A 13,461-nucleotide genomic window follows, 5' to 3' on the forward strand; every position below is an offset into this window, starting at 1 on the left:
CTGCGGGGAGCAGCTGGGGAGACAGCAGATGTCTGCTGTACCATGTGGGTCAGCTCCCAGGCCTGGATCAAACTCACACATTGCAGTGACTAGAGATAGCTTGATAGCGCTGAGACTTAATCCCGGCAGCACCAGGGAGGTTCTAGTAAAATTATTTTCATGTGGATAATATGCATTAAATGTTATTGCTTGAAGTTCTGAATAAGCATTAGAACCCACTGTTGTGTCATTTCATGAGACTCAAATCATAAATCAATACCTTTGAAATGATTAACTTAAACATAAGACAATGTAAAAACACAACATACTTAGAGTGACTGGTGCAAACTTCAGAGTTACTTTAGTTCAAACCCATGTAGATTTATAATAGGATGCTCAGAAAATTTGAGTGTATTTTTAAGAGAGTTTATTATACAAAACTTTCACGAGACAGATAATGGTTGCTGGGTATTGGGTGCTGGGCAAAAACTGCTGGGTAATGGTTGCCAGACAAAGACTGCTGCGTTTTGATTGCTGGGTAATTCCAAGCTAACATTTATCAATAGAATTTTTCTTTAATTTATAAAGTAAAACAGAAAATAAATAAAATAACCCAGGCTGTATGTACGGTGCTCTTTGCAATCACAAAATTGTCCTTCTAGTTCATAAACCGAAATCACCATCAATATCTTAAACCAAACAGATTGCAAAGTGTACACAGACCTAACTCTGATAATGTCCATTATTCTTTTTTTTTAAGATTTATTTATTTATGCACACAAGAACTGGGGCAGGCTGGGGGTGGGCGTGAGAGGATTCACCAGAGACAGAGTGGGGAACAGAACAGGCAGACTGACTGAAATATACTGCTGAAGGTAGCAGCGGGTGAGACAGGAGAGGTCTGCTATGCCATGTGGGTTTCTCCCTGGCCTGGAATCGAACTAGTGCTGCAGTGGCTGCGAATAGCTTCATAGTTTGCGTCTTAACCCCTTGCGCCACGAGGGAGGCCCCAAAGTTCGTTATTCTTAAAAATTGAAAATCCTTATAGTTTTATGCCCATTGAAAATTTCTTTCATTTAAATTGTGTCTTCCTAGGATTGTAACAATTACGTCCCACCAGACCTACTACAACCCTGCAGCCTCGATCTCCGTGAAACATAAACTTCCGTGTGTGTTCAAAACTGTCAGTGTCAGTCCTCAGCCTCCTTCAAGTCTTCACACCAGCGTTAATGGAGTCTCACAATCCTTTACAAAAATAGAAGTGAGAAGCATTTTCAGAGTTGTTTCATAAGGAGAGGCACTATGTAATGCTTTTTTCCAACGTAAGAATACATTCTGATTGTCTATCAAGTAATAGAAAACAAAGTGATGTAAATTAATAAGGGGATAAGGACTACAGTGTCTGATTTCCTAGCAAAATAAGGTTTATACAAATTGTAGCCCATTTCAAAGGGGATACCATTTTAAAATCATTTATATGACAAAATAATCACATGCACACGGTTAAATGATGAAAGTTGACTACCTTTGAAACTATAGTGATTGCTTTTCCAATTTCAAATAGATTTTACTTATTTAAATTATTTTACTTATTCTTTCTTAGAACAAGTAAAATAATTTTTAAATTTACCAAAAAGCTACATTCAGCTAAGACTACCCAATGAAAAAAAGATTCACTGTAGTCTCTAAGTCCTTGGATTTCTTTTTCATTATAGTATGTATGTTTGTGGTTAAAAAAGATATTTCTAAGACAAATTGGCAGGCACACAAGTGCAATGATGAAAGGTAGGGCTAAAGTGAATGGGATCGTGGACTGTTTTTCAAAGTGATCAGGACATTTGGATATATAAGAATCCTAAAGCTATCCACATGAGGTGAACATGAGGTGAATTGCAAAAGCACATTAGTTCAAAGAGGAAGGACATAAAAGGCTCCTGGACAAGACAGAGTTGGATGTGAATATGAAAGTTTGAGCTATTTATGTAAAGGGAGGTGGAAGAGATATTCAAGGAATAGGGAATAGCAGGAGAAAGTTTCAAGAGTCGAGATAGAATAATATACACACGAAATGAACGGGTCTTACACTTAAGTAAAATGAGAATGATACAGAGTGAAGAGTGAGAAGGTAAATAGGAAAGAATCAAATGGTCAACTCATGGAAAGCTTTCCATGCCACTTATAACTGCATTTTAAATGTACCATGAAAAGGACCTATAATCTTCATATATCATGGCCAACCTAGTTAGGGCACAAGAATTGATGATTTCAATTTATGGCATTGGTCTCCACTAAAGGGTCAGAGTGATTCTCCCAAGGATCAAATAATCTTTCCCGCAATGTCCTGAGTGGGTCATATCTTAAGTGCCACCTACTGGGTATGTGGAAATAAGATCAATTGAGGCTCTGTGAACCTTGGGGCAAACCGCTACCATTACTTAAACAAATGAAGATACCGAGATTTAGGGGTATTCTCCAGAAATGAGTTTTATCAGAGAAGCCTTCTTTTTTTTTTTAAAGATTTATTTATTTATGCATACAAGAACTGGGGTACAGGCCAGAGGTGTGGGGGGTGAGAGGATTCACTCAGAGGCAGAGTGGGGACAGAACAGGTGGATTGACAGAAGTACACTGCTGAGGGAGAGGAGCAGCAGGTGAGTCAGGAGAGGTCTGCTGCACCATGTGGGTATCTCTCTGGCCAGGGATTGAACTCGTGCTGCAAAGGCTGCGGACAGCTTCATAGGTTGGGTCTTAACCCCTTGCACCACCAGGGAGACCCCTAGAGGAGCCTGTCTTAAGGCAGGACACCATCCAGGGCCAAGGTATTGTCATAGAAATTTCTTCAGCACTGTGCAAAAGAGTAAAATTTTCCAAGAATTCTTGTGGTATTTCTTGTTTAAATATTTTCCCTCCTTTTAGCCTTCCTCTGCAGGCAATACAATTTGAAAGTCTGAAATAATATAACTTTACCGTTTCTTCTCTAATCAAAGGGAATTTTTAAAGACATATTCTTTCCAAAATCGATATGAAGTTTTAAATTTTAAACTGTGGTTTCTCAGATCCTAAATATGATACCCTTTGAGCAAAATGTCTAGTTGCCATAAACATTTGTGACAAAGGAGACAGTGTTGGCAGGTAGTGCTGAAAACAAGCAAGCATCTAATGAGGACATCCATCTCTTGTCATTCTAATGAGGCATTTTTTTTGCTAGTGAAATAACCATCTTCAATAATTAACAGCTCAGGGACATTTTAGTGGTTGACAAATAGCTTTGAAATGCTACAAGTACCTCTTAGTCATTATATATAACTGGTTAATAAAAATTCCTAATACTCAAGGCTTATTTATTTCTTCCTCTACTTTGGTTTCAGAAACTAAATGCAAAATAGAATTGATAAGCCATATTATTTATTTTGTGATTAAAATGCTTCTACTTATGAACACCAAAATAAAATTGTGTTCATTTAGATAACAACCCACGTTTTCTTCATACTGGCCATGAAATAGATATAAAAGATGCAACTATACAATCGGAAGAAGAGATTGAATAATGTGCAAAGCAACACTCAATGCTATGAATGGTGACCATATTTTTTTATTATCAATGCCAAACATTTGCATGCATTAACTTTTAATTAATTTACCCGCAAAGAAAGAAATATTTTCCACATTCTAATTTGTATTTATGTATTTTCTTTGCAAATATCAAATAACAAAGATAATTTATAGAAAATGTCTAGATCAAAATAGTTCTATATAAAAACATTAGATAAACCCAATCACCCAATGTGCAGATCTGCTATAATGTTATGTAAACAACTAAGAGAAGGAAAGCTATGGCCAGATGTTTGTTTCTAGAAGATCTTATTAAATAGCATCCTCTTCCAAAATGTACTTTAGGGCCTCCCCGGTGGCGCAGCGGTTGAGCGCTGGGTTGCGAAGCTGCCCGCGGCCTCTGCAGCGCCTGTTCGATCCCTGGCTGCTCCCCGGCCACCAGAGGAGGGTCCCACATGGCGCGCAGACCTCTCCTGCCGCCCGCTGCTCCCCTCAGCAGTGTCCTTCGGTCCTTCTGCCTGCTCTGCTCCCCGCTCTGGCTCTGGTGAATTCTCTCACCCTCCCGCGCTTCTGACTGTACCCAGTGCATGTATAAACAAAACAAACAAACAAGCCAGCAAACAAATAAAGCATGCCTCTATTAAAAAAAAAAAAAAAAGACTCAAAATGTACTTTAATTCCAGGCATTTAAAAAATACTTAGTTTAAGTATTATTAAAAATCTGGGAAATGATAGGAAATGTAAATGCATAATTGAACAGATAAACAAATCTCTAATTTGATAAATCTGTGCTTAAAAGTGTGCATGTTAATTTTGCTCCATGCAACCATCAGGAACAAAAAATAAACACTTGGGGCATGGGGTAGATTTGGCTCTGGGTGTAATATGAGTCTTTGGAATTGTCTTTTGCCTTCTGCCCTGACACCTCTCTGCTCTAGATATGTGCTTATAAATTTTGTTGTTTTTTTTTTTTAAAGATTTATTTATTTATGCATACAAGAGCTGGAGTACAGGCCAGAGATGTTGGGGCGGTGAGAGGACTCACCAGAGACAGAGCAGGGAACAGAACAGGCAGACTGACTGAAATACACTGCTGAGGGGAGCAGCAGGCAAGACAGGAGAGGTCTGCATCGCCATGTGGGTTGCTCCCTGGCCGGCTGGGGACCGAACTCATGCTGCAGAGGCTGTGGATAGCTTCATAGTGTGGTGCTTAACCCTTTGAGCCACCAGGGAGGCCCCCAGTTTCTTTTTTAAAGGTTTATTTATTTATGCATGCAAGAACTGAGGTGTAGGCCAGAAGTGCAGGGGGTGAGAGGATTCACCAGAGACAGAGTGGGGAGCAGAACAGGCAGATCTACTGAAACACACTGCTAAGGGGAGCAGAGGGCAACTCAGGAGAGGTTGGCCGCACCCTGTGGGTCAGTTAGAGGGCTGGGGATCGAACTCCTGCTGCAGTTGCTGGTGATAGCTTCATAGCCCGGTGACTTAACCCCCGTGCCACCAGGGAGGCCCCTTATAAGTTTCATTAGAATTTCTCTAGCAGGAATCTAAGAGAAAACACAGAAGTCTGATTTTGGAATCATTATCTTTTCCCTTTATGGAATTAGGTTGATTTCCCCAGCATCTTTGGCTGTGCCAGTACTTCTGGCATCATCTCCACTTTGTAGAATCAGAGTTAGCTTTCATGTCTATGAGTATGCTTTACTCAGGACATGGTCAGTTTTGTCACCTGTAATTATCATCACTTTTTATTATACCCGCATAAACCTCTATGTTTAAGTTCTTAATTTCCTTATATAAAACAATTATCAACATTGAAATTCTTGTGATTTTCTTTCTTAACTCTTTCCTCTGCTCCAGAAAATTCCAAAAGCACACCAGCTTCAACCTTTAGTACTTTTATACCTCTCCGTTTCTTAGAACTGTGTAGGCTCTTTATTGCTCTTTTTGTGAAACAGAGCAGGGAGGAGTCTATGAGAAAACAAAGTCAACATACACCTTAAGGAAAAGGTAGACGTCAAAGCTAACTTCTTTCTATCATTTCTGTGTCTTGTATTTGTTTTATCTTTTTCACTGATGGTTGGTCAAACTCCTCCATTCTACAGAAGACAGAATTTCTCCATTGCAGATCAACCAAGAACTTGGCCATTTTTTTTTTAAGCTGCCAAGACGTATACTATGTTAATAATTCATAAACAAAAGACAATTCCTAGTTGACTTTGGTTTCTGTGATTCAAGTCAGCATGGCTCTCTCAAATCTGAAAACAATGCCACAAGTAACTTGGAGTCTGAAAGACATAGAAGTGACTCCTGAGAGAAGATGAACAAAGAAAGTCCTTATTTTTCTCACTTACTCTGCTCCCCTAGCAACATATCTACGGTGGTAGAATCTGTCCATCAAGGTACAAGCAATAACAGAATACAATTTTTTGTTGAAATTTAAAAACAATGATAACACTGACTAAAATTGAAGCAGAGTTTAATTGTCAACCTGCGCTGGAAATGGTGAACAATGCCATTGATTACAATCTCCTCATCAGAAAATGTTTGCTGCGAACAGTTGCTGTGATTAGAGTTCAGTTCAAGTTCTTATGACTAAAAAAAAAAAGTTTTGTGTTACACACAGAAACTAAACTGGAGAACTCCCAGCTAGCCAGTCAATGTAAAAAACAAATCCATTTAGCTTCCATTTTGAAATAAGCACAGTGGACTGAAATTGTTCAAGTCTACTTGGGGTGCAGTTCTGTGGATTTCAGAGTGCACAGCCTGTGGGTGGTCAGTTTCACAGAAGCCACATCACCATAAAAAGAAAAAAAAAAAAGCTGTGAATCCAGTTATATGAACAGCTAAAACTTCTAGTGCAGCAAAGAGAGAGGGAGCTCACAGTTTGGGCAGGATTTGAATTCCTGATTTCCCAAATAACTAACTCCATGAAAAGACATATATTTGAGATATTTCCCCTAAGAAAATATATATTTGTTTTTGTGAATATAACCTAGTAGTTGTTCAACATATACTAGCTACCTAGTAAATACATGAGTATGTGCATCTCTGATAAAAATCATATTATACTATGGAAGCTGTTTATTACTGAATATTCCACATTCATACTTTCTGAAAGGAAGTACCTGGGTCTCATGGTGCATTTCAAGAAGACATAGTGATGGAACAATGCTAATCAGATATAAAAATATGGCTGGTGAAAACCTGTGAAAAAAGGAAAAAAAAAGGACAGTTTGTACAAAATTTTTTACAAAGAAAATAAAGCAAATGCATATAAAAATAAATAAATAAATACATGAGTACTTGGTTGAACTATATATGTAAACAACTGGCGCATAGCACGTGCCTAATAAGTGTCGCTACTGAAGATGGAATAAAAGAGGAAAGGATCGGTCTTTTCCCATGATGGTAAAAGTGCAGATGATTTTGACTTAGAACTGAACTTGCTAAGTAAATGTTTGAATGCCATTTCTATGATGCAATTCTAGTATCAACAAGACATGTGATGCTCAGTCATGTCAACTGAACAGGGTTTCTAAGCCGTTTCACTGACTGATAAAATTAATTCAGATGAGGACCCACAAATGGAGGCTCCTCACATGTCACATATCTCAATCCAGCCTCCCTTCCAGGAAATGCTTCCTGTCAATCACAGCCCTCTAACCCGCCTTAACCTGCTTTCCTGATTCTACAAAATAGGACCTCCTAGCCTTGTTAGGATATCCCCTCCACCTCACAATCTAGCATCTGGTCTTCTAGAATGTTCCACTGTGTGGGGGACACAGTGCTTCCTTAATCCCAATCCATGGGTGGTTCCCCTTCAATAAAGGACATCGACCTTGCCACTTGATTGTCTTAATTTCCTTATCTGTCATTACTAATTTAATATTGGTGAATTTTGGTTGCCTACAAGATTTCTAAGTTATTGATACTTAATAAAGACAAAATATTTAAAAACACTGAGATACTGTTTTATTTTTCTTTTATTTCTGCATTCTTTTCTTATAGACTGACATTTAGTAAGCAACATTGACATGGCAGATTCAGCGTGCTATATGAAGTGCTTGTAATATGCTAATAAGGTTATGTTTTAATGCTATATGTTTAAAAACTTTCCATGATAGGGTCAGCTTCCCATAAATTTGTCAGCTTTCCCACAAATGTTTTTAAGCATATATAAGGGCAGACTGAAGTTATTAAACCTAAGAACCATAGAAATAGCAAAGAGGAAAAAATTAATACCTTGGCAAAATCTATTCTAAGATGACACAGCCTGCTCTTAATAGGAAAGAATAAAATATGTATCCAGTTTATTCTACCCATATATTATAAGTTCCTTCCCAAGAAAGACCATTAACACCTTGTGCTTTTTTCTGACACCATTATCATTAAAAAGGGAAAAGAAAATCAGAAAAATAAGAGTGCCTTTATTTAAGAATAAGTTAATTTTTCTAACATTAATTAGTAAGTCTTCTATTGAAATTATTATAAGGTATTTTCATTTTGGTTAATAATAAAGTTAGGGCTATTGTAAATTCATATTTTTCAAAGTCTACACTCTTACTTAAAATTCTTTTATCAATGTTCAAAGTCTCTGAAAATAGAATCTATTTCAGAAAAAATACATCATTCAAAATGCTCTTTAATCGACACTATCTTTGGTATTTCCTGGATCATTGGATTGCACTGAAGCTCCCTCTCTCACATGAGAATTCATGCAAAATAAGGAACTCAGGGGTGACAGACAATAGAATGAATTTGATAAGCTCTGTGGTCCATACAGTTTACAGTAGCTTATTATTATTGGGAGGACATTTCTTTCCATCAAGTCTTTCAGATATTACTACTGGGTATATATTATAATTATGCTTAGAACCTTTGCTGTAAACTCAGAAATCCTTGACTACATTGTGTAAGTCAAAGATTCCCCAGGGGAAAAACAACCTGAAATATGACATTTGCAGTGATGACCCCTACATATGTAAAATGACTTTCCCAGATATTGTAAGTCTGTGAGGAGATTTGTTAGTGCAAGATCAAAGCATAATGGAAAAAAATGGCTCTAAGAAGAGGAGCTCTCCAGTCCACTGACCCACTCTGTCAAATGTGATGCATCAAGCTGAGAACAACAGCTGAAACAGGGATCGTTTTCTTAATTTTAACTTTTTTAAATTGCTGTACACATCCCAATTCATAAATCAAAACTAAGTACCAGCTCTGCTTAATCCTGATGAACTCTGTTAAGTAACAAACAAAAGTTTCTTTCAAGGAGAAAATGTCTAAGGACTGAATTCCGAGTTTAGCAGGACGAAGAAAAGAGAAATCATTGGGAAAGAAGGTCTGGATGAAAGTCGGTATCTCAGCCTGATTAGGTGGCCATGACAGAATACTACAGACCAGGTGACCTAAACAACATTAATTTATTTCCTCACAGTTCTGAACTCCAGAAGGCCGAAAGCAGTGTGCAAGCACTGTCAGGTTCCCAAGAGACCCTTCTTCCAGCTTGCAGATGGCCACCATCTTGCAATGTCCTCTTGAGATGTCTTTCCTTGGTGAAATCTCTCTATTTTCTTATTCTTATAATTGAGCCAATCCTGCCATGAGAAGGAAGGAGGGAGGGGCAGGTGGAGGGAGGAAGAGAAGAGAGTCCCCTCCTTAAGGCTTCATCCAAAGCTAATTACCTCCCATTATCCCATCTCGAAATACCACCACATTGGACTTAGGATTTTGACCCAGGAACCCTGAGGGCACAGAGTTCACTCTGTAGCAGCAAGGGCCAAGGACCAGCAGATCAGGTGAATCTCATGCACAGTTTTTTCAATCACATTGCAATTATCAAAGACGAGAAAGTTTGTTCTAGAGCCATAATATTAGAAAAGCTCCTGTGAGCGCCCATTAATAAATTCAAGAAAATGGGCCTCCCTGGTGGCACAAGGGGTTAAGCACCACACTATGAAGCAACCGCAGCCTCTGCAGCACGAGTTCAATCTCAGGTCGGCCAGGGAGCAACCCACATGCCGCAGCAGACCTCTCCTGTCTCGTCCATGGCTCCCCTCAGCAGTGTGTTTCAGTCTGTCTGCCTGTCCTGTTCCCCACTCTGTCTCTGGTGAATCCTCTCACCCCCTGCATCTCTGGCCTGTATCCCAGCTCTTGTATGCATAAATAAATAAATCTTTATAAAAAAAAAAAAGAAATTCAAGAAAATGTGTTTCTCATAAAAAGGAAAAGCTAATTAAACTACAGTAACATAAATTAGAATTCGAAAAATGACTAGCCAACAGGATAGGGCTCAAAGATCAATTCAATCAAAAAAAAAAATTGGTGTCAGAAATAAAGAGTAAAGTATGTGGAAGAAAACATGAATTAAACACATATGTTGACTTAAAAAAAACTGAAGAATCGGGGAAAAAACAAAATCCACAGCTTTTGTAAATTTTATGAATTTTAAGGAAAAATCACAAATACTTGAGGCATTCAGAAAGAATTATTAATTCACCTCAAAAAAATTGAATATCAGTATGTCATCAGACTTTTGTAAATAACGTTGTCAGGAGAGAAAGTAACGAAGGAATTTTGGCAAGAAATATCAAATATTTTTTAAAGACTCCAGAGAAAAAATATGCTCCAAACATATTAGAATGCTGCCCAAAATATTTTCATGCATAAAGGCCACAATTTCAGGATGCAAAAACTCAAATTTTGTTTGTATGATCTTTTCCTGAGAAAGCTGCAGAGATGACTAGAAAAATAGGAACATCAGGGTAGACTGTGGAGATTAGATAAAGCTATCCAGAGAATGATGGTTTTTAAGGAAACAACAGTACTTTGTGGCCACGCTCTGACAATCTCAGCACCAGACGATTGTCAAGAATAGTGAGGATGAGGAAAGACTCTGGAAAATAAAGCATGTCTGCTGATGCTAATAGCTATTCACTATGTGTAGGAAGGCTGCGTTTCAAACCACAAGTTGGAAAAGAGGGATAGTAATATGAAAAGTGAGTTCTGCACTAAACAATCCCTGACTCATTATAAAACAGCAATAGAAAAAAACAAAAAAGGAAACATACACACACACACACACTCACACACACACACACTCACACACACACACACACAGAGGACAATCTGTGAAAGAGCAACATGATGTCGTCGTTTTCCAAACTGCAAAAGGAAAATAAAGGCACAATTAAAGAGAAATGTGCACACGAAAGTGAGCTCAGGTGCCCAGATGTGTTTTAGACTGAAGTGTGTCACCACCTCCAAGTCCGTATGCTGAAGCCCTAACCTTCCATTTCTACTGATATGTCCCTGGAGACCATATAAGAATTTCAATTAAAGACAATCTACTAAAGATATTCACTCTGTGATAAATAAATTAAATTTCAAGACGATTAGTGTCTCTGAATCTCTATCTTAAAATAAATTAGTTAGTATAACACACCATGATTAAACTTCAAATTTAATATAGGCTGCTGAGAAAACAAATAACCCTCTGGTATTGAACCTGTTTCAAAAGCATTCCCAGTGGGTCGCAATTACAATTCTAAAAAATAATTTACAAGTCATATTTGCATCATATGTCAGTCAACTGATAAGATTTAAAGTGCATAAAATATTTTTTTCTTATTTAAAAGTTACTAAATGTGAACATTTAATTAATAATTGAGTATGATTAAATATGCAAACTACACTTATTTTAATTTCACTTGATGCAATCAATAATGTTTTAAAATGTGAAAGTAAGATTAAGCATGTATCAAGATAATGGAATATTTTTGCAAAACCTTGTCAAATATTTAATAATTGTTTTTTGTTTACAATAATTGTTTTTGAGCAAAGCATTAGTAAGCACTTGTATTACATGAAGGTACAATAATCTCCTTAGTATTGGTTAGACACTTACTAACCTAATTCTTTTGAACCACCTGAAAGACAGCCACTATTCACTGATGAGAAATTTACAGGTAATGCTGTTCCAAGTACAGTGTGAGACACTTGAAACACATTAGCAAACTAAAGAAGCTCAAATTGCTCAGTTGAAGTTTATACTGCAGCAAGGAGGAGTCAGATATTAAAATCAAAGTAATCAGGTATAGACTGTGTTGCAAGACGGTAAACAGGAATTCACTAAAGAGTTTTGAGAAGTTATGTTTCAGCTTGATTCTCTTCCTCTGTGTTAAGAATCAATGAGAAAGTTTCCCACTCTGGCTCTGGTGAATTCTCTCACCCTCCTGCACTTCTGACTGTACCTAGTGCTTGTATAAATAAATAAGTAAATTAAAAAAAAATAGAAAATGGTAGGGTAATTTCAAAAAAAAAAAAATCAATGAGAAACACAGGTAAGATTAGCGTGGCTGGCTGCATCCTAGTGACGAACTGAGAGGAGGCTCCGATTAGAATGTTGACAAAGGACAGGGTGATCAGTGTTCAGCTATTGGATATATTTCAAAGGTAGAAATATCAACATGATGTCTTGATTTAGAGGATGTATATTTTAAAAGAAAGAGAGGCGTCAATGACATATCAAAAATTGGTGTGTGGTCAAGTGATGTTGGGAAAATGAAGTTTCCATGAACTGGAATGGTGCCTGCTCCACCTGGAACAGATTTGGGGAAGTAGAGCAAAATTTTGATTTTAAATGTTTTACATTAAAATGATACCAGAAAGATCATTGTTTCCTAATGCCCTGGCATTCATATCAGGGTTTTGGGGTGTCATCATTATTTAGTACCATTGTACTGGATGAGATAATCTGGGTAGAATTGGCTGATGGAGACATGAGTACAACCAAGGATATTGTACCATTTCAATATTTACAGATGTGGAAAACTGGAGCCACCAGGTAACAGGAAGTGAATAGAAAGATAGGAAGACAAACAGGAGAATGTAGTATTGGAATAACCAAAAAATAAAATACGATTATCAGGGAGGATGAGTGATTAAGTGCTTAAAATGCTGCTGGTAAGTTAGTGTAAATAGGACTGAGCAAGAACAGTTGTATTAGCAATCGAGATATTATCGATTACCTTGACAAGTACAGCTTCAGTGGAGTAATGAGGTCAAAAGCCTTATGGGAGGATATTTTAGAGAGAATGGGAAAAGAAAATTACGGGCAACAAACATAGATTTCTCTTTGAAAGATGTTTCTGCTATGAAGAAAAACACAATGGGAAAATTGTAGGCAGCGGAAGTCAGGCCGTGGTTTTTAACCTTTGCTTTAACCTAGCAGAAATAATAGCAAATGTATAATCTGATGGAAATAATCAAGTAGAAAGGGAGAAAAGAATGATGCAGAGGAAAGCAAAATTGATTTTGCACTCTACTTGAAGATGTGAGAAGGGCATGGTAACCAATGCTGAGTGGCAAATCACCATCACACTTTATTGGCATTTCTCTGGAAAGTGTTCTAGCTATTTAAGAGAACACTTTGTGGGTTATTTTGTTTTAATTACCTGGCCAGTGCCCCCGGGTGCATAATCTTTCAGGTAATCAATGATCTTAATTGGCCTATTTTGTGATTTAATATTTTGTCTTTCCAGGTAGCTAAAGAAGCCTGAGTATTCTTTCCACTAACTGGACAAAAACGTCTTGCTTCCTGTACCTCTCATTACCCAGCTTCATCTTTGGAGACCAAGCTTCATGCTTTCACCTGGGCTGCCAGCAACAGGCAGGGGAGAGATTGGCTGTTCATTTCCTTAAGCTTTACCCCTGTGTCAATCCATAGAGTCAATTCTTAGGTCGAACTCAATTTACTCCAAATTCCTTTAAGATTTGCTTCCTTCCACTACTTCACAGGGAGGCTAGGTAGGGACCATGCTGACATTTTTCCATCTTCATTTCCTTGTCAAAAATTGCCTTACGGCCTCCCTGGTGGCACAAGGGGTTAGTCTCAGCACTATGAAGCTATCCACAGCCACTGCAATATGA

Source organism: Talpa europaea, assembly GCF_964194135.1.
Source record: "Talpa europaea genome assembly, chromosome: 13".
In the NCBI taxonomy this organism is placed as follows: Eukaryota; Metazoa; Chordata; class Mammalia; order Eulipotyphla; family Talpidae; genus Talpa; species Talpa europaea.